General features: G+C 48.3%; 1 long non-coding RNA gene across 1 annotated transcript; it reads left to right on the plus strand.

Annotated features, from left to right (window-relative positions):
• Positions 1–22245: 22245 nt before the first annotated feature.
• On the plus strand, positions 22246–22563 carry LOC310662061. The gene is made up of 2 exons (XR_014504240.1): positions 22246–22293; positions 22440–22563. It is a non-coding gene; the product is annotated as an uncharacterized lncRNA (long non-coding RNA).
• Positions 22564–22964: the final 401 nt, after the last annotated feature.

Consider the following 22964-nt stretch of genomic DNA (forward strand, 5'->3'; position numbering starts at 1 on the left):
ATATTCAATAATCCATTAGGGCATAATAATAAGCAGTAAAATTAAATATCAGAAAATAATAATTACCGTATTTTTTGCTCTGTAAGAAGCACCCGACCATAAGACGCACCTAGTTTTTAGAGGAAGAAAGCAAGAAAAAAATTATTCTGAATCAAATGTTGTTGAAGAGGCTTTGCGCTGCTATCCCTGAAGCCAAAACAGCAAGAGGGATTGCTGCGCAGCAATCCCTCTTGCTGTTCTGGCTTCTGGGATAGCTGCGCAGCCTGCATTCGCTCCATAAGACGCACACACATTTCCCCTTACTTTTTAGGAGGGGAAAAGTGCGTCTTATAGAGCAAAAACTATGGTAAACAGTTTACACTTATCAGGTACAATAAAGAATTACTCAACTGTGATCAGTTACAAGAACGGCGAGTCACAATGCATAAAATACCACAAAACACATGAAACTCTCGCCGGGGTGGGGATGATGACTACAGTTTCCAATAAACTTTTGAGGAAGTCAGGTGCATTGTGCTTTCAGTAAATGTATAGTGTGGATTTGCCTGTTGGAAACTGTGGCCTTCCAGATGCTGATAGACTCCAACTCCCATCAGCCCCTGCCAGAGCAGCCAAGAACCCGGGGTGATGGGAGATGTAGTCCAACAGCATTTAGAAGGCCACAGGTTTCTTATCCCAAGCTTAGGCCATGGTCGCCCTACATGACAACATGTCATAACGACTTCCTTCGGAGGCAAAGTCAGATGCATAAGGAGCCCTTCTTTCCCCTCCTGCCCGGCTTTCCGTGCCGTTGAATCTTCCCTTGCCCTTCGGATGAAAAGGCATCGATCTGACCACATCTATAAACCCTCGCTTTCCACCCGGCCCGGCCCAGTTTCCTGTGTAATTATGCAAAGCAAATAACTGCCACACGGCTGCTCATTGATTTTGTAGCTGATGCTGTTTGCTTAACCTTTCGAGAGAGAATCTGCTGTTGCGGTGCATCTTGGAGGCTTTGCTATTCCCACCACCGCCAGTCTCCCCACTGCTGACGCGGAAGAAAATAAAAGTGAAAACCTTCAAGATTCACTGCCCCTTTTTCCGTCTGGAGAGGTCTGAGGGAGACGAGGAGAGCCGGCCCATCCATTTGGTGGGGAGTGAAGCAGCTGAAACAGGATGGGCCACAAGTAGAAATCAGTCGCTGGCGTGTGTGTCGTTGATACCAGGATGCTCAATTACAAAGGGGTTTGCAGCATGGCTTGTAGGACTACATGACTTCCAACATTTCTCCAATGAGACGTATAACAACAACAACAACAACAACAACAACAACAACAACAACAAGGAAGGACACTGACAAACTGGAACGTGTCCAGAGGAGGGCAACCAAAATGGTCAAAGGCCTGGAAACGATGCCTTATGAGGAACGGCTAAGGGAGCTGGGCATGTTTAGCCTGGAGAAGAGGAGGTTAAGGGGTGATATGATAGCCATGTTCAAATATATAAAAGGATGTCACATAGAGGAGGGAGAAAGGTTGTTTTCTGCTGCTCCATAGAAGCGGACACGGAGCAATGGATCCAAACTACAAGAAAGAAGATTCCACCTAAACATTAGGAAGAACTTCCTGACAGTAAGAGCTGTTCGACAGTGGAATTTGCTGCCAAGGAGTGTGGTGGAGTCTCCTTCTTTGGAGGTCTTTAAGCAGAGGCTTGACAACCATATGTCAGGAGTGCTCTGATGGTGTTTCCTGCTTGGCAGGGGGTTGGACTCGATGGCCCTTGTGGTCTCTTCCAACTCTATGATTCTATGATGAACAACAACAACAACAACTTTATTATTTATACTCCATCCATCTGGTTGGGTTTCCCCAGCCACTCTGGGAGGCTTATATAGCATATATAAAAACATTATGGTCCTATTCCAATAATAATAATAATAATAATAATAATAATACCCCACCCATCTGGTTAAGTTGCCCCAGCCACTCTGGGCGACTAAATAGGTCCAAGCCTGGTCTGTGCCTGGATAGGGAGATCATCAGCCTCAGAGATCTATTTAAGCTACCTTAATTTCCATAGAAGAAAAGATGATTATAGTGGTACCTCGGGTTAAGTACTTGATTTGTTCTGGAGGTCCGTTCTTAACCTGAAACTGTTCTTAACCTGAAGCACCACTTTAGCTAATGGGGCCTCCTGCTGCCGCTGCGCCACCAGAGCACGATTTCTGTTCTCATCCGGAAGCAAAGTTCTTAACCCGAGGTAATAGTTCTGGGTTAGCAGAGTCTGTAACCTGAAGCGTATGTAACCTGAAGCGTATGTAACCCGAGGTACCACTGTATATGGAACAAATGTAACCAAATAAGATTTCAAAATCTTTCCCCGTCACAGTGAACAGAGTTGTTTTTTCCAAAGAGAACACAGGCTTTTTACAAACAAGTTCTAGGCTTCACCAACCCTTCAGTAACACAGTCCAAAGGGAGTGCAAGACTATTTTATTTTATTTCAAAAAGAGGGTTCCTTCTCATTTGGCTAGAAGGCGGTGCAGATAACGGCAAGGTTGCAGGTTCGATCCCCGTATGGGGCAGCTGCATATTCCTGCATTGCAGGGGGCTGGACCAGATGATCCTCAGGGTCCCTTCCAACTCTGCGCTTCTATGGTTCTCCAAACTGTGGTACCAGCTCCCCCGCACAGCCCTCCCCTGCCACCCACCACCACTCACAGCGGCCGGCAAATGTCTCGTTCAAATGTCAGAATCCCGCGTGGTTTTGGCCCCGTCGGGATTTGCCAGCAATTGGTCAAAACGGGAGAGAGAGGCTGACTCATTTAGCCCACAGTCTCAGTGAGGAATATTTTTAGGAGCTCATTAAAAGAGAAAGGAGACTGAAGAAGAAGAAAAAAGAGAGCGAGATGCTGGTGAGAGGAAGGAAGCCAAAGCCGAGCTATTATTTTTCATTCCAGTGACAGCTCTTAGCAGTGCCACTGGGCCTGTCAGACGTAGCAGTGGCATATCTGAGTCTAATATGGTCAAGGCCTTTTGTGCACACACGTGTGTGCGAGGGAAGAGGCTGGCACACGCGTGTGGCGGAGGGCATGCGCAATGCCTTCTTGAACAGCCGCTGGAAAGCTTGTGGTCAAAGCAAGGTATCCAGAAAGTGCCAAACTTGGATAAAGAAATATCCCCACTCCCCGCTTAATGGGTGAAGCAAGCATATAAGTATTTCTACCCTGAGACTGGCAGTACTTGGAAGAGAAACAAAACTTTTAATAATAGTGACTTACAGTGGTACCTCTGGTTACGAACGTAATTCGTTCCTGAGGTCCGTTTTTAACCTGAAACTGTTCTTCACCTGAGGTACCACTTTAGCTAATGGGGCTTCCTGCTGACGCCATGGCATGATTTCTGTTCTCATCCTGAGGTAAAGTTCTTAACCTGAGGTACTACTTCTGGGTTAGCGGAGTCTGTAACCCGAAGTGTTTGTAACCCGAGGTGTTTGTAACCTGAGGTACCACTGTATTTAGTGCTGCTAGGTGACCAAACCAAAGAAAGGATAGTTTATGTCCACCACCTTAAGTCCTTAAAAAAAAGAGAATTATCTCAGGTATATGATAGTTCAGCCTATGCAGAATTGCCAGATTTTGAGGAACAGTAGTACCTCGGGTTAAGAACTTAATTCGTTCTGGAGGTCCGTTCTTAACCTGAAACTGTTCTTAACCTGAGGTACCACTTTAGCTAATGGGGGCCTCCCGCTGCCGCCGCGCCCGCCACCGCACGATTTCTGTTCTCATCCTGAAACAAAGTTCTTAACCCAAGGTACTATTTCTGGGTTAGCAGAGTCTGTAACCTGAAGGGTCTGTAACCTGAAGCGTCTGTAACCCGAGGTACCACTGTATTGTTATGTCCTAATATCTAAATGACTTTGTGCAGAAGGTTATATTGGGAATGACCTATGCATTCCTGAACTTTTGAGGTGGGCAGGGGTGGGGTTATGCTAAAGCAAAGTACCTCTGACTTACTATGGCTGCTTTGCAAGCCCTTACTGCCCCATATCTTTCTAATTTGAGCTTTATTTCCTTGACTGCCTCTTCCAGATTTGACAATAGCAGAGTCCCTTCATCTGTGCAAAGTCTCGTTTATTGCTTGTGTGCCTGGCATTGTTGCCTTTGCTTTTTTTCCTGCCTCTCCTCAGCTTTCCACAAATAAGCTTGTGTTTTGATACTTGGACATCATTTGGCTTCATTGGTTTAAAAAGGAACGTCTCGCTAAAACCTTCCCCACGTGTATGATTTTGAGCACTTCCAGACTGTTGCTATTTTTGCACGAGATTCAGTCACATCGCTGGAAATTCAGGTTGTGCAGTTTGAGTTGATTGGCGGGTCCAGCACAACAAAGCTGGTTCTGCAAAAGATCAGACTGGGGGGGGGGGGGTGTTGAGGAAAGTGACAGAAAAACGCACTGGGAAGCATGTGATAAGACTGGTGGTAGATGCAACATCTTCTAACCTCCCCTCAAACAAATCAGAATGAATGCTCATTAAATACGTGCTGTCGTCTAATCTCCCTGCAGAGAAATCAAGTTGAATGTGCAATGAACAGATTGTCTGAAATTGCCCTGCGTGGTTGAAGATAATGCAACCTTGTGCTATAAGGATATTTCAGACAGTTTTATTAAATTCTGTGTTCACCAGGTTTGGGCCTATTTCAACCTCCAGACCTATATTCTGCTGTCTTCGCTGCTTATTTCATCATATAGGGAGTGACTGGGTCATGGGACCTTGGCGTGTACAATGGAACTTTGGTTTCCAAACATCTCGGCTTCTGAACATTTCGGAAGCTGAACGCCGAAAAGCCGGAAGTGAATGCTTCCGTTTTCAAACGCGCCTCAGAAGTCGAACGGCTTCCAAGGTGCATGTTTCAATTTCCCCCATTGAACTTGCCGACAGCCCTTTGATCCTCGGTTTTTGAACGTTTCGGAAGTCGAACGGACTTCCAGAACGGTTTACGTTCGAAAACCGAGGATCCACTGTAATACAGAGGCCAGAGTACTGCAAATCCAAGAGGAGCTGCCAGGGAGACATCAGGGCAGAGCGCCACCAGTATCTCTGATATTATTCCAACTGCATCTCCTAACCACTTGTTTCTGATGTTTGTCTAATTGTTTAAAAACGTGCCTAATCCGCTTAATATTTCAATAAACTGTAAGTGGTGTTTGAATCCCCAATCAGTCTGGTCACCATCTAAGGCTCTGCTCTGTGTTCCAGTTGCCTTGGAAAGCGAAGAGACAGGGTCTTTTCCACTGTGGCACCACGACTGCAAAATAACCTCCCAAGGGGGTGCGTTGGCAGCCTCAGTCGCTGCTTGCCTTTTGATGAGACTGCAAACTTGGCTCTTTGAGCTGAGCCAACACAGGGACATCTGCGGGATCGATCCTAGTTTGATGTTTTGGCATGTTCTTTCTTTCCTTTGTGGTATGGCTGGTCTCTGTCAACCCTGTTTCAGTCTTCTACCATTGTTTTATTACGGCTTTATTATTGTTTTAATCCTTTGCAATCTGCCTCGGGGGTTCGCCGAGACAATGTGTAGAACATTAAGCATCTTAATCAATCAGTCAATCAATCTGCATTGGGCAGAAAATCTGAGTCCTGTCTCGTGAATGTACATGCTATTCAAAGCGTGCAGCAAATTACGGGGACGGGCGTCGACTCGGGGGAGAGGTCATGTGGGGGGAGGCTGTCACGTTGATTTTCAAATGTACATATTGCTTCCAAAACCTGAGAGTGCAAAAATCTGGAATTTAAATTTGATATTCCTCAGTGGACTTCCAATTTGTTGGGTGGATTTCATCTTTTAATGAGTGGCCTTAAATCCCTCCGTGCGTGTGCGCTCAGAAAGAGCATGACAGTTCTCACGAAAGCCCAATTAATTCTGATTAGCTCTACCACACCCCTTCACTCTTGGGAGGCCTCCGCAGAACACTTATCAAAGTCCCAAAGCAACCCGGAAGGCTTTTTCCAAAAATGAAATTTCCTTCCTTAAAATGATGTTCTGTAACAGCTAAAGAAGTGGAGCAGATAGGTCTTTTGAAATCCTTCTTTGTAAAAGGAGGGGGAGGGCTCTCGTTAAGATAAATTAAATAAGAATAATTGTCTGTTCTGCAACAATTTTTTTTATATATAATTTTTTTTTTGGTCCGGGGTGGTGTCTTTATCTATTGCTACAGTAAGTAAAACTGCAGGTCATAAATGACTAATTGATTTCTTACGCGGATTAAATTTGAAGCACTTTACACGAGCAATGGGAGGGAAAAAAGGAGGTCACGGAGGCTATACTGCGTTGCGAAAGAGACAAAGAAATTGATTTGAAAATCGATGCTTTGAGAAATGATTAAATGTTCTCCTTGCCAGAATGGACCTAAATGAGTCTCTGAGGTTCTCACAAAGATGAATTAATTAGAAGACTCTACAGATGCCGGTGGGATGTTGCGTCTCTGCGCTCCGATTTGTTCTTCTAACCTGCTGCATTGACGAGGAAGAAGGAGGCAGATCAGAGGCCTTCGGGAGATACTGGAGAAAGGGAGATTCGATATGGAGCTGCAAGCATTTTGAATAAATGTGATGTCTTCCCCCCTTCGTCTTTTTTGGGAAAATGACATTCCACTTCTGACACCATTGTTTCCCCTTTGTAAAACAGCTGGAGCAGGATGAAGATATTTTTTCCCCAACAGAGGAGGGTGGTTATTGGAGCTTTGTATCATTAGTTCCAATCCAGCATCAGCAGCTCGATAGTCTTAACAATAAAAAGGAGGAGGATGGGATGCAAGGAGGGGAGGCTGGGAATTCTGAATATTCCTAGCCGAATTACAGCTGCCACACTTGATCCCATACAAAGCTCTGGAGCAGTGAAATGGATAGGAGCGGGTTGCAAGCAGTTTCTGCAGGGGAAAACCCGTACGTTTTTCTTTCTACCCATCATTTCACAAACATTATTTTAAAAAGAACTTTTAAAAACAATGGTCAAAACATGTGGATGAGCTACATTTACAGCTGTTAAACCTCAGCTGATGAAACACAGAGATCCATTGAACAAATCCTATGTGGATTTAGAGAGGAATGGATATGCTTCCTTTCCATAATGCAGCACATCCGAATCTTCCTGATGCACAGCGAGAATTTTACCACCTTATTGGAAGTCCTAGAAGAAGGGCAGTCTCAGAAACCAGACTGAGGAATACAGCTCTGATGCAGAATGGTGAGAACCTCCCCCTCTTCCTGCTCCTGACCAGGACCCTGAAGCTGCCCAGGAACAGTGGAGCAGTATAGATTGAGAGAATTGGTTTGCAGAGGGGCATAGTTCAGAAAACAACAGCTGGGCAGAGCTGAGTGGGGAACAACTAGGAGAAGCAGAACAGGAAGAGAGAGAGAGATAACTGACTCCCCTTCGCTGGAAAATCTCCAGCCTCTCTCCCCAAGGACAAGGAGAGCTGATAAGGTTGCTACGCAGCTCAGTGGTTGTGAGATCAGGTTGCAAGAAGGGGAGGTAATGGGAATGACTCTGGGGGAAGTAGGAGGAAAACTTAATTGGGAGCACCTTCACTCTGAGAATGGCTGTGTTGTTCTTTTGCTGTGATGTGATCATTAAATACTCTTAAACTGGTAAAGGTAAAGGTACCCCTGCCCGTACGGGCCAGTCTTGACAGACTCTAGGATTGTGCGCCCATCTCACTCAAAGAGGCCGGGGGCCAGCGCTGTCCGAAGACACTTCCGGGTCACGTGGCCAGCGTGACATCGCTGCTCTGGCAAGCCAGAGCCGCACACGGAAACACCGTTTACCTTCCCGCTAGTAAGCGGTCCCTATTTATCTACTTGCACCCGGGAGTGCTTTCGAACTGCTCGGTTGGCAGGCGCTGGGACCGAACAGCGGGAGCGCACCCCGCCGCGGGGATTCGAACCACCGACCTTTCGATCGGCAAGCCCTAGGCGCTGAGGCTTTTACCCACAGCGCCACCCGCGTCCCCTTAAACTGGTAAGGGACTCTAATTGCTTTGTTCTGCTGATGCACAGCCAAAGGGGTGGGGAGGAAGCCGTTTCCTCAACACCTGACAGGTAGGATTCAGGATGAAACAAGAGGAGTAGTTCACATAGTTCAGGGGCAGGGAAACTTTATGGGTCTCTCTCCCATAGCCTGTGGGTCAACTTTGGTGGGTGGGTTGGCCACGTACTTGTCAATCATCTGGCAGCTGATGAGCAGAGAGTTTTAATCCTGCTCTCTGCAGGCGTCCGCATCACTGGTGTTTTCCCCACAGAGAAGATGCTGATGAAGCAACACGCAGCAGGAGGATGAGTTAAATCCTGCTTGCTTTGGCTTCATGCAGAGGTTCCCTTTGGGGAAGCAGTGGGCACAGCCAACACATAACTGAACCCCATCCCTGCCTATCAGCCAACATCACCCGCCCATTGAGATGACATCAGTTGATTGGCAGGTGGTCATGACTTGGGGGAGATGGCCTCATGGGCCATATTGGCTGGCCAAGATTGGGCCGTGGGACAGAAGCTTCCTATGTGGTAACCCATCACAGGAAAAATGTTTGTGTTGGAGTAGGGCTGGGCTAGGGGCAACAGGCTAGAGTGAACCAGGACAGAGCCGGCTTTCCCATAGGGCTTAGTGGTGTGGCGCGCCAGGGCGCCAGCCTCTCAGGGGCGCCCCAGCGAGTGGGGGAGTTGCGCGGCTTTGCCGGCGGCCTCCCCTTTCCCTGCACGCATGCCAGCTGTGCCCCGCCAACCATATGGCTGGCAGGCGTGCAGCTTGCCTCCCAAGCCTCTGTGGGGATCGCTCTCCTGCAGCAGCATGGGGGAGAGTTGCGCCCCCCCCGATGGCTGCAGTGCGCAGCTTCATCCCATCCCCGTCCCCCCACTATCCGTGGTAACTGTTGACATTGCTATTCCACCTTAAGGAGCAGATGTGTGGAACTGTTGTATGTCACATGTCTGTTTACATTCCAGCACAGCTTGCTGGGAACTTCCGTTGCGTATAGCTTTTGCTTTTAGCTGCACTCTCTGAGACGACATGAGAGAGAGAGATGACATGTTTCTTTGTCCTGATTTATGATTAATAAATCCTTGTCCTGATTTATGATTAATAAATCTGTAGTTGTAGTATGCTTCCACAAGCCTCACACCTATTCTGTATGCGCAGTTCGATCTGCTGACAGCGTGCCCTGGCTCAGAAGCCCGGGTCGCTGATTTACGTCGCAGCAGAGGTGATGGTCTTCGCAGCAGGACGACTGGAAGGAGACAGCCCAGCCAGGGCTAGCCAGCTGGCCTCCCGGCCCTCTGAATGCCAACAGTAACTTGGGGGCGCTGGGTGGATATTTGCACCCCGGCACCGCATCTGCTAAAGACGGCCCCGAACCAGGAGCTGTGGGTACAGAACTGAAGGACAAAACTAGGAGGCAGGATTGAGGAGCAAGCCAGAAGCTAGAACCAGAGGATAGAGGAACACTCCAGAGACTTGCTGATCAAGCACAAGGCTAAGCTGGAACAGGAAGTCCTCTTATGCTGCTTCCTGTGGCAAAAAGAGAGGGAATCCGACTTGTAGGCTTCACATTTGCATCTGCTTGGCCACTGTGGGGAAGAGGATGCTCAGCTAGATGGGCCTTTCTCCTGATCCAGCAGGCCTCTTGTTTACAGACTTCAATTCTTAGGAAGCGAGGCCTCCTGAAGACAGGCAGCCAGCAGTGGGCATGGTTTGCTTACCTCTGTCTTTCTCTGACTGCTGGTGGAAGAGTCACTGGCATTCTCGAGAGGCCATGCTCTCCTGGGACGAGCGTAACATCAGCCTAGACTCTGACACCATTTACCAGTCTATGTGATTGCAGAGATGGTGGTGGGCAGCTGGACCAAGTAGGTGAAAGCTGTGGAAGGAGACCCCCATTGTCTGCTACACTCGAATGGTGTTACAAGATTCACCCACCACTCAGCTTCCCATCAAGACCCATCCTCTGAGACCAGGTAGTTAAATAATAACAACAACCAGTGGCTGAATCTTCCTTGGTTTCTCCTCCTCCTTTTTTGTTTTCTTTTGTTGAACCGATTCTCTCTCATTTATTTCCCACGTCCTGCTGAATCTGTCACATCTAATGAGGTATTTGGAGGAAGACATATCAGCGAGGGGGCAGTGGAGGGTTGGTGGGGGTAGAGAGCAGGGAGAAAGGGCAGCGCTTGTGGAAATGACACTGGGATCAACTAGCTTTAAAGGAACTGAGCTGGGAAATGGGAGCCTTTGTCTCCCAGACCTCCACAGTCTGGAACAGAGTCAGAGATGTATTGGGGCTGGTGGCCAGGAGAGGCTGAAATTACTCTTGTCTGTTGATGAAGGACATCTGTGTCTGGAGGAGCACAGCCAGAGACGGCCCTTCATTACGGCTGTCCAAGACACAGAGCTGTCTGACCTAGTGAAACCTTTTCCAGACCCACCAGGCCCTGGGCTTTTGAGTCGAGTCCAGCTGAGCACACTGCGAGGCATTTCGAGTAAACACATAACAACGAGGTCCCAGGAAGACACGTTCTAATTGAAACCCAGAAGGCCTCAGATTCCCTTGCTTAGTTATTAGGGAATTCAGCCCTACCATGGTGAATATGCATTTGCCACAAGTTGGGCGGGACCCTGTGGGTCATCTAGTCCAACCCCCTGCAATGCAGGGATCCAGCCCACAGTGCGAATCCTACCCAGGGTGGGCTCAAACCAACAACCTTCTGGTTTATAGCCAGACACACTGACCCATTGTGCCACTGGGGACATATGACACCTCCCATGTTGAAATGCATGTACCGTATTTTTTGCTCTATAAGACACACCAGACCACAAGACGCACCTAGTTTTCGGAGGAGGAAAACAATAAAAAAAATATTCTGAATCTCAGAAGCCAGAACAACAAGAGGGATCGCTGCGCAGTGAAAGCAGCAATCCCTCTTGCTGTTCTGGCTTCTGGGATAGCTGTGCAGCCTGCATTCGCTCCATAGGACGCGAACACATTTCCCCTTACTTTTTAGGAGGGGAAAAGTGAGTCTTATAGAGCAAAAATAAGATATTTAAAAGTCTTGGGAATCCATTTGAAAATAATATGACCCTTATGTGCCACATAGGATGTAAAGAACAAGGAATGGGCAAAGTAATAGTAGGTAGGGTTGGAAAGGATTTTTGTGTAATTCTTTAGAATTGGGAAATTTTCTCAAACTAAGACAAAAAATTTAAATTCTATTAAAAACTTGATGTTGAAGACACGTTTAAAGAAACATTGAATCTTAAGGTGTTGTGTGCCAAAGGAGGAGCATCTAGAGAATCAGTCAAGATGACATACCTGACCATGAGTGGGTCTCCATAGGCAGGATTGGAGACATAGTTAACTCTGTAGCAGGTAAGGTCAGGATGGAGTTACAGGACCATGGACAGCTCCCTATAGACAATCTGTAGTAGCTGATACATCCCCATCTGTACCCTGGCCATTGCTCAGGATCAGGCACACAAGGTCTACCTATATTAGCCTTTCTCAACCTTGGGTTCCCAGATGTTGTTGGACTACCACTCCCATCATCCCTGACTGCTGCCCCTGCATCTGCATGATGGGAGTTGCATTGTCCCTGTGTTGTTGGGCCAGTTAAGGGAAAGCCTGATCCATAGTTTGGCTGGGATGTGGAGAGTTTCAGAACTCACCAAGGGTAGCTGCGGATTTCTCCATTCCGTTCCTCTGCATCTTATTTCCCTCAAGGGCAGAGTTCAGTGGCAGAGCATTTCCTTTGCATGCAGAAGGTCCCAATCCCAATTCGTTCACCTGCTCCCGGTTCCCACCTTGACACATTCCCTGTTTTGGCTAAACAATAGCAGCAGACCTCACAAGCCTCTCTAGTTGTCCCTCTGTGTGTGTGTGTTCACAGTAGGACTCTCCCTCTGTGTTTGCTGGGCCCACATTCCACTGTGGATGGCGGTCGGGCCGGGGATTGGGGGAGGAAGAGCCGAGGCGACGCCGAGTGCGAAATACCACTTCGTAAATGCACCAGTGTTCCAACGACATTGCTCCTCCCCAGAGAGCCTGAGACGGAGGCTGTCTGCTTCTTCATTCATTCTACAGACTCGTCTCCCTCTGGGCACTTGTCATTCCTTATCGATGGCAATGGATATGGCAGACAATGGGAACAGCCCAGGCTCAGACGCTGCAGACAGCTGCCGGCTCCCGGGTCAGGCCAGGCGGCCTCCTTCCTTAAATCCCAGATGAGTCCATACATGCTGGCTTTAACCATTTGGAGACATTTCAAGTCCGCCCAGCATGCATTGTATGTGTGTTGGCCCTGTGCTATTTCCTGCTACGGCTCGGAGGTGGAGAGAAGGCGCTGCTAAGAAGACGGAGGCTGCAGGCCTACACTCCTGGCCAGTCGTTCCCTATCTTCTGCGCAGACATGCATAGGACTGCAGCTTCAGAGGCTCAGTCGTTCTTAGAAGGTGAGGCACCAATGTTCTTTGCTGAATTCAGGGCGGAGTGAATCAAAACCAGGCTGGCAGACCCTCCAAGTGTCCCCATTTTCCAGGGACAGTCATGCATTCAAATAATAATAATAATAATAATAATAATTTATTATTTATACCCCACCCATCTGGCTGAGTTCCCCCAGCCACTCTGGGCGGCTCCCAATCGAGAGTTAAAAACAATACAGCATTAAATATTAAAAACTTCCCGAAACAGGGCTGCTTTCAGATGTCTTTTAAAAATAGGATAGCTGCTTATTTCCTTGACATCTGATGGGAGGGCGTTCCACAGGGCGGGCGCCACTACCGAGGAGGCCCTCTGCCTGGTTCCTTGTAACCTCACTTCTCGCAATGAGGGAACTGCCAGAAGGCCCTCGGCGCTGGACCTCAGTGTCTGGGCTGAACGATGGGGGTGGAGACGCTCCTTCAGTATACAGAAGCCATCCCAGCTTCTGATTTGATCCAGGAATGCCCCGCTTTTCCTAGGATGTCTGTATTTGCATTGGAGAAATGTTGGAGGGTATGGTGGGATGTCCCTGTTTTCACTGGAGAAAAGTTGGAGGGTATGAGAAAGTCAGTTCTGTTCCTGAGCACTACAACAGCGCTCTTCTCACTTGCAATTCTCAGCAAATGTTGTTGCTGTGTTGTGGATGAAACGAGTTACTACTACTACTACTACTAATAATAATAATAATAATACTACAGTGGTGCCCCGCAAGACGAAATTAATTCGTTCTGCGAGTTTTTTCGTTCTACGAGTTTTTTCGTCTTGCAAAGCACCAATGTGTATTGACGGTTTCCCATAGGAATGCATTGGCGGTTTAAAAAAAAAGGCGCAAGACGTTTCGTCTTGTGAAGCAAGCCCATAGGGAAATCCGTCTTGCGAAGCAACTCAGAAAACGGAAAACTGTTTCATCTTGCGAGTTTTTCGTCTTCCGAGGCATTTGTCTTGCGGGGCACCACTGTAATGGAATCAGACATGCCTATTTTCACTGGAGAAATGTTGGATGGCTTCCCTTCTATTAAGCCCAGGAAGGGAAGTGGTTGACCAGCAAAATTATTATTATTATTATTATTATTATTATTATTATTATTATTATTACATTAAAATTTAGCACATTATTTTGGGAAGTTCTCCTGCAAAAGCCCCGCCAAAATAAAGAGAAGCTGAGCAAAGAGTTTTGCAGGCCCTTACTTGGCAGAAAATATTTTGCCCAGCCGAACTTGTCTTCGCCTAATGATGTGGTAGGGGACATGCGGCTGTAGCTAACCCGTATTTCTGTGTGGCTTCTAAAGAAAGCCATATTGTGTGATGTCATTATTTTCAGGGATGTCATTATTTTCAGGGGTGATGACATCACGCAGGAGTGGCACCAGCAGCTGGCAGGGGACAAGGAGGGAGGGAAAGATGGTGACGGGGGGAGGGGGCACAGTGAGGGTAGAGTGGTAGCAAGAGCAAGAGAAAAGGGGTTTGCCCCACCCCCTTGCAGCTCTGGCCCTGCCCAACTTTTGCTCAGCCAATGGCATCCTGTCTGGACCGCCATTTTGCTCTGGTTTTGTCGCATGTGACCCCTTAGTTGGAAAACAGTATCAGCTGTCACATGGCTCCTTTCCCTTCAATACAGCAGCGGGCAGCTTAGATTTGCTTCGAAGAAAGGTGTTGAATTTTAATGTGTCGTTTAGACCCTGATGAATGAATACCCTACTTTTGCAAGTGGGGAAGGCTGTAGAAAATGATTATTATTGCTATTGTTATTCTCATTTATTTATTTCGAATTCCGCCCTTCACCGGTAGGTCTCAATACAGTTCGCAGCCTAAAAATACAAGATAAAAAACACAAAATTCAAAATGCGTAGAGAATTCTTGAAGGATCTCAGACAAAAACCAGTTTTGCGGTTGTGGTTTTCTCCTTTCTAATATGATAGGGATGCACACATTCATCTATCTATTTGTCTATCTATCATCTATCTAAAGTAAAAGTAAAGGGACCCCTGACCATTAGGTCTAGTCGTGGCCGACTCTGGGGTTGCGGCGCTCATCTCGCTTTATTGGTCGAGGGAGCCGGCATACAGCTTCCGGGTCATGTGTCCAGCATGACTAAGCCACTAATGGCAAACCAGAGCAGCGCACGGAAACACCATTTACCTTCCCGCTGGAGCAGTACCTATTTATCTACTTGCACTTTGACGTGCTTTCGAATGCTAGGTTGGCTGGAGCAGGGACCGAGCAATGGGAGCTCACCCCATCGTGGGGATTCGAACCGCCAACCTTCTGATCGGCAAGTCCTAGGCTCTGTGGTTTAACCCACAGTGCCACCCATGTCCCTACTATCTGTCTATCTATCTATCTATATCTATCTATCTATCTATCTATCTAATCTATCATCTATCTACCTATCTACCTATCTACCTATCTACCTATCTACCTATCTATCTATCTATCTATATCTATCATCTATCTATCTATTTATCATCTATCTATCTATCTATCATCTATCTATCTATCTATCTATCTATCTTTCTATCATCTATCTATCTATCATCTGTCTACCTACCTATCGTCTACCTATCTATCTATCTATCTATCAATCTATCATCTATCTATCATCTATCAAATGACTACTGTGAAGGCTGTCTGAGTCTGATGCAGAGATGGCAGGGCGGTTTGGATCCGGACATCCTTCCCATAAATGCTGGCACATTCCTGGTGTCGCATGGAAGGATCACCCAGTGGGTAATAGCCTTGTGTTGGCGCCACACCAAATTCTAATGCCCAATGACTTCAAGCGACCGGCTGCTGACATGATGCGGAGCGATAGCTGTCTGGGCAGGGCGGCGCAGCTTCCCACCCCCTCCCTTTCTTTCCTGCCCCCTTCAGCTATTTTGTCCCAGTTTTGTTTCCCCTCCCCACCCCTCCTGGGCTCCCCAAGTATGCGAGGACAAATCGGCAGCGACAAGATCCAGGGTCTGGGTTGGGGGAGGAGGAGCTGCTGTGTGACTCAGAGGACATGACAAACTGTGACTGTAGGGTTCTTTTTTGGAAGAGGGTCTATTAGGGACGATCCAAGAGACAGATTTGTTTTTGAGAGCCTGTTTCTAAGCGGGGGAGGAAAAAAAGCATTGTTTTTCAAAGAATTCAAGCCCGTGGACTTGTACAATAGAATCAACATATGTCTTATTCCAATAATCCAAAAACGCCCTCCGGACTTCATAATACAATCCTTATCTTTGTGGTAGGTCTTTCCTTATACAAATAGGGTATAAGTCAGCTTAACCAGATCTGCTTTTAACCATTGGTGGCCCTGGATGCTGTTACAGTTGAAGAATGGGAAGAAGACAGGGCCGGCCCATCCAATAGGCAGATGGGACATTTCCCCAGATGTTGAAATTACACCGGTTACTGCTGTTTGATCGCTGGTTTCCACTTCATTATTATTTTCATTATGAATGTCTTGGTTTTCTGGTCAGTTTTACAAGAGGCACCTGCTGAAGAATGGCGCCTAAGATATTGAGATGGCTAACTAAAAGCAGACGGCAAGCATTGTAAAGACTCGGCTGACATTTCAAAGTACTGTATGTGGGACTGGCGCTTGCACGATGAAGGAAGAGCACATTTGCAAGACCTCTTTTGCAAACTGAAGCAAAACCTCAGTATCTAGACCAGGGATGGGGAACGTCTAGCCTATGAGCCAAACTCAGCACAACAGGCCTTTCTATTTGGCCTAGGAGGCTGTTTTCCCCAAGCCAAGTCCACCTGTCCACACATGATGTTATATGCAATGTCAGGTATTAAGGCAGTTGCAAAAATCAGGACTGAACCCTCTGCATATCAGCTAAGGAAATTAAATCCGGCTTGATCTGAGCATGCCAGCCAGTTCTCAGGGGAAGGGGAACTGGCTGGCTTCCTCGACCTCTGTAGAAATCAGGATTGAACCCTAGATCTATGATTGAATCAAGCTCAGAGGAGAGCAGGACCTGGGCTGATTGCCACACTTCACCCTGGAATCAACTCAGCGGAATCAGATGCCAGGGTTCCACACACCTGTGGACCTCAGTTTATAATAAGAACACCGGAAGCTGCCTTAGATTAGATTATGTTGTCCATCTAACTCATTATTATATTTTCTGACCAGAAGCAGATATCCAGGGTCTCAGGAAGAGGAAGATCTTCCCTGTCATTTGCTATTTCTAATCCCTTTTCAACTAGTGATTCCAGAGATCTAACAGGGATAGCTCAGTCAGTAGAGCATGAGAATCTCAGAACCGTGGGTTCGAGCCCCACACTGGGCAAAGAAATTCCTGCATTGCAGGCGGTTGGACTAGATGACCCTCGTGGTCCCTTCCAACTCTACAGTTCTGTGATTCTTCTGCATGCAGAACAGCTGCTCTGGTTCAGCTATCGCCACCTCTCCTCTAAACAACATACCAGGTCACCATCATAAAGCTTAGTCAGTACTTTTCCGTGGGTTTGTAGCCAACTAAGTCCTAGTTGGAGTAAAAAGGTAAAGGTAAAGGACCCCTGACAGAATGACTCTGGTCCATTCTTAACCTGAAACTGTTCTTAACCTGAGGTACCACTTTAGCTAATGGGGCCTCCTGCTGCTGCCCCGCCGCCGCCACACACTTTCTGTTCTCATCCTGAAGCAAAGTTCTTAACCGGAGGTGCTATTTCTGGGTTAGCAGAGTCTGAACCTGAAGCATCAGTAACCCGAGGTACCACTGTAAAGGTAAAGGTACCCCTGACCATTAGGTCCAGTTGCAGACGACTCTGGGGTTGTAGCGCTCATCTCACTTTACTGGCTGAGTCAGCCGACGTTTGTCCACAGACAGTTTTTCCAGGTCATGTGGCTAGCATGACTAAGCCACTTGTGGCGAAACCAGAGCAGCGTTCGGAAACGCCGTTGACCTTCCCGCCAGAGCGGTACCTATTTATCTACTTGCAATTTGACATGCTTTCGAACTGCTAGGTTGGCAGGAGCAGGGACCAAGCAACAGGAGCTCACCCAGTCGCAGGGATTCGAGCCGCCAACCTCCAATCGGCAAGCCTAAGAGGCTCAGTGGTTTAGACCACTGTGGAAATGAATGAACCTATGTTCACTATGAGTAGGACTAAAGGTAAAGGGACCCCTGACCATTAGGTCCAGTCGTGGCCAACTCTGGGGTTGCGGCGCTCATCTTGCTTTATTGGCCGAGGGAGCCAGCGTACAGCTTCCGGGTCCTGTGGCCAGCATGACTAAGCCGCTTCTGGCAAACCAGAGCAGCGCACGGAAACGCCATTTACCTTCCTGCTGGAGCGGTACCTATTTATCTACTTGCACTTTGATGTGCTTTCGAACTGCTAGGTTGGCAGGAATAGGACTAGGAGTAGGACTAGCCTTGGATATAACCTCGCAACTGGAGGCCGTTGCAGGCTGCAATGCGCATCGTGTGCAGTGACCCTCCCCCCTTATGTGCTGTGCAGCTCAAATGTCCTTCTTTGGGATGCATTTGGGGCACTAAGCTGTGTCGCGAGCTTGCAGTTTTGCTGGAGTTTTGCTGGAGCAGGAGGAAACGGGGTTGCCTAGCAACCACAAAGTGCTTACCTTCCTCCCCAGAACTAAATGGCTACAGCAGTGCCGGAAGGATGAGCTATCTCCAGAGCCTGGGGCGGGAGGAGAGAGTTCAGCATCACCCCACACCCCCTTTATGGGTAGCCAAAACCAAAAAGTTGGCCTCATTGTCCCCACTGCTTTCCCTGAGGGTGCCTAATTCTCCCCACTCCACCCCATACATCTGCTGGCCTCCTGCCAGCCGCCGCTCCCAACCACAATCTCTTCCCTGCAGCTCTGCTTTGACATTGCCCTCGCAGCAGCCTGACCTTCCCCGAGCCTGAACATTCATCCTTGCCGAGCACAGAGTCAGCAGCCAGGCCGGGGCAGAAGTCGCACGGCACGCTGACAGGCCTGCCCTCCAATGCAGCCTGCGATGAGAGGAACGGGGAAAGGATCTGCCAGCTGTTAGGCCAGATGCGCTTGGCCGCTTTCAGGAGTTGGGGCCCCCACAGGTGAGATAGATGCTCTAAGCCAGGGGTCAGCAAACTTTTTCAGCAGGGGGCCGGTCCACTGTCCCTCAGACCTTGTGGGGGGCCAGACTATATTTTGAAGGGAAAAAATGAACGAATTCCTATGCCCCACAAATAACCCAGAGATGCATTTTAAATAAAAGGACACATTCTACTCATGTAAAAACACACTGATTCCCGGACTGTTTGCAGACCAGATATAGAAGGCGATTGGGCCGGATCCGGCCCCCGGGTCTTAGTTTGCCTAGGTAAAGGTAAAGGGACCCCTGACCATTAGGTCCAGTCGTGACCGACTCTGGGGTTGCGGCGCTCATCTCACTTTGTTGGCCGAGGGAGCAGGCGTACAACTTCCGGGTCATGTGGCCAGCATGACTAAGCCGCTTCTTGTGAACCAGAGCAGTGCACGGAAACACTGTTTACCTTCCCACCACAGCGGTACCTATTTATCTACTTGCACTTTGACGTGCTTTCAAACTGCTAGGTTGGCAGGAGCAGGGGCCGAGCAACAGGAGCTCACCCCATCGCGGGGATTTGAACTGCCGACTTCTGATCGGCAAGTCCTAGGCTCTGTGGTTTAACCCACAGCGCCACCCGTGTCCCTTCTTCGTTTGCCTACTCATGCTCTAACCATTGCGAAAGGGCCAGGCCCCACATACGGAGACAATGTGCCGAAGTCTTCTGTGCAGATGACTCCAAGCTAGCAAAGCTAGCAACTCTCTTTTTACCTTCACCCGCTTCTCAGTGAAAGCAGCATGCTGCTTCATAAAGGCGCCTAATCTCTTCATTCTCTGGAAGGTTGCTGGGCCATGAACAGTGTGCCTGCCACTCCACTATGCTCCGTTGTCCTGGGCTACCTTTATGTGGCACATTAATCTTCCAGACCAGTGGTGGGGAGCCACTGGCCTAATTTCACGCAGACCTTCAGGTGCTCTGGGCTTGCTCTTGCTTTCCGGACTGCCCTTCTGGGAATCACTTGTTGTTCTGCTGTTTGCCTGCGGTGCGGGGAGAGAAGGTAGAGAAGGAAACATGGCTGCACTAGAATAAGGCTTAATTTTTGGAAGGACGCAGGAGGGGATCCAATTCAGCTCACATTTCATGGCAAACATCGTTCTGCCCGGACACTGAGGCCCAGCTCTGAGGGCCTTCTGGCGGTTCCCTCACTGCGAGAAGCCAAGTTACAGGGAACCAGGCAGAGGGACTTCTCGGTAGTGGCGCCCGCCCTGTGGAACGCCCTCCCATCAGATGTCAAGGAAATAAGCAACTATCTGACTTTTAGAAGACATCTGAAGGCAGCCCTGTTTAGGGAAGCTTTTAATGTTTAATAGGTTATTGTATTTTAGTGTTTTGTTGGAAGCTGCCCAGAGTGGCTGGGGAAACCCAGCCAGATGGGTGGGGTATAAATAATAAATTATGATTATTATTATCTTGCACTTCCTGAAACAATCCACGAACCGAAAACTCCACTGTCCTTCAAAATTTTTGCCATCATGCAGTTCCCCAGGCCAAGTTATATGCAAAAAAAATGCATACTAGGGTGAAGCGTAGATAAAAAGGCATGTTTTTACATTGTTTCACACTATGAAACTATTAGAGTTTGCAAAAACGTGTATTTTAGGCCAAAACTGGTCTAAAATTTGCACAAAAATACTTCTCTAAACAGGTCTGCTTTCAGGTGTCTTTTAAAAGTCAGATACAGTGGTACCTCGGGTTAAGAACTTCATTCATTCCGGAGGTCCGTTCTTAACCTGAAACTGTTCTTAACCTGAAGCACCACTTTAGCTAATAGGGCCTCCCGCTGCCGCTGCACCGCCGGAGCACGATTTCTGTTCTCACCCTGAAGCAAAGTTCTTAACCCGAGGTATTATTTCTGGGTTAGTGGAGTCTGTAACCTGAAGCGTCTGTAACCTAAGGTACCACTGTAGTTGCTTATTTCCTTGACATCTGATGGAAGGGCGTTCCACAGGGCAGGCGCCATTACCAAGAAGGCCCTCTGCCTGGTTCCCTGTAACCTCACTTCTATAATATGTATCAGGAAGATTTTTTTTCCTTACCTTTTTATGTGTGTTGGAAGCTGCCCAGAGTGGTTGGGGCAACCCAGCCAGATGGGTGGGGGTAAACAACAACAACAACAACAACAACAATAGTTGTCATGTCCAATCATCAACAGGTGGCTGCAGTCCTGAGCTGCTTTGCAGTTTAACGAAACCCAAGTCTTAATCCCGTCATAGCAACCTTTGCTTTGTCCTCCACAACCTCATCTCTTAAACCCTGGCAGGCCAGCCAGCCTCTCTCAGGGGCCAAATCTGGGGCAGCGGTTGCCAGTTGCCGATCACTGTGGCAAATGAACAGCTTTTCAATACCGTCCTTTTCTGTCTCTTTTTTTCTGGAGGAGACGGGTGCTTCAGCCCTTGCCCTCGAGCTTTCCACTGTTCATTAAAAGGTAAGCGAAAGACCGTTCCCTTCGGACCAGCCGCTGAACGCTTGAGAGGGAACAAATTCCAGGCGGCTCTCGCCACCCCCATCCGACAGCAGCAGCTGCCTGATTAAACCTGGCTAATTATCGATCAATATCAGACTACCTATGATTCCCCGGTTGCTATGCCAATTAAGCTTGTATCTCCACTAGGTGCTGGTTTGTTACAGAAGGACCACATAACACAGTCTTCCCAATATGAAGGGATTGTGAAGAGAGCTTGGTTTTCTTTTTTATCTAATAGGACTGTGACAAGTGAAAATAACACATATTTCCCTTATTCCAGGGGTGGGGTGGGGGGTTCTATTTCAGCTCAAAGGTTGCATTCCGTTGTAGGGGGGAGTTGGGGGGGTATGAAAGTGGTAGTTGGGCCAGAGGCAAAAATGGACAGATTAGTGGATGTCTCTGAACTTGTGACCACTTATATACGGTATTTTTCGCTCCATAAGACACACTTTTTTTTTCTTCCTAAACAGTAAGGGGAAATGCGTCTTATGGAACGAATGCGTGGTCCCTGGAGCCGAATTGCCCAGGGGCGAAAAGCAGATCATGCTTTTTTTTTTTTTAAAGAGGGTGTGCTGGACCCGGGCGGGGTTACCGAGAGGCATGGTCAGAGTCCGGTCCTGGCTTGAGGGTCTGGAGATTGTCCACCAAGGGCGAAGCGGGGTCCAAAGCAGGAAGCCAGGTATGGTCAGGAACTCCGGAAGAAAACAGGTCTGGGTGCTGGCAGAAACAGGTTTCCAACGACATTGCTCCCGCAACCTGGGACCGGGCTGACTGGCCTTTATCTTCTCTGAGGCCAGGGGGCGGTCCCGGCCCACAGGTGACTCGCCTCTCCTGGCCTTAAGGCGAGCACTCCTCCTGAGACAACCCAGTTCCCTCCGCCTCTCTGCCCTGAGCCTCTGCAGCTCAGGAGAGGCTGGAGGGTTACTGGACCCAGGGGGAGGCTCACCTTCCCCTGACAGGGCTGGGAGAGGCGCACCTGTAGGCAATGTGTCCTCAATCACCTCCGGAGCCAGAGTGGATTCATCTGGTGTCTGCTCCTGAGGATCTCGCACAGGTGCAGGCGTTTCAGATTCAAGGCCCTGCCCCAGCTCAGCAGGCCCTGGAGGCGAGGACTCCTGTGCAGGCTGGGATTCCTCTGGTTCAGACTCCCAGGCCATCACAGAGGGAAGTTGGTGTTGAAACAAAGCAGCTGATTGTTTGCCAATCAGGGAGAGAGATAAGGGACGCTAGAAATAAAGGAGGCTGCCTGGGAGGGGGGAGGTAAAGACAGCAAACCTGCAAAGGGGGGAAACAGGAAGACTAAAGCAATAAGGAGAGAAATTAGAAGAAAAGGAGGAGCAAAAAACTGCTCCACAGCTGATCGGTGGGATCGGAAGAGAGATAAGGGACGCTAGCGGAGGGGGGAGGTAAAAGCCCATGGATCCTCAGGATTTTTACATTGGGTCACCCCAAATTCACCATCAGATCACATAGCATGTCCATGGCTACAGCCTGCACCCAAAAAATCACGCACCCACTGTTGCGTGGGGCCACAATGGCACAAAAACATTGTTACAAAGCACGGATCCACATGGATGCTCAGGATTTTTGCATTGGGTCACCCCAAATTCACCATCAGATCACATGTCTGTGGCCACAGCATGAACCACAAAAATCATACATCCACTGTTTCATTCAGAATATTTTTTTTCTTGTTTTCCTCCTCTAAAAACTTATGGTCAGGTGCATCTTACAGAGCGAAAAATACAGTATATCTCTCTCTCCATTCAGCATACCAGCAAGCAAGAGACATTCGCAGAATTCAGGCAGGCAAAATCACTCGAGAAGCGGGTAGACAGGCTGGTGTGAGGTTTGGCATGACAATAAGTGGGGTACCAGGGAAAGATGTGTGTCGTAGAGCCAAAAAGTGGAGGGCCACTTTTGGCTCCTGG

Source organism: Podarcis tiliguerta (genome assembly GCF_965153285.1).
Source record: "Podarcis tiliguerta genome assembly, chromosome: 13".
Taxonomy (NCBI): domain Eukaryota; kingdom Metazoa; phylum Chordata; class Lepidosauria; order Squamata; family Lacertidae; genus Podarcis; species Podarcis tiliguerta.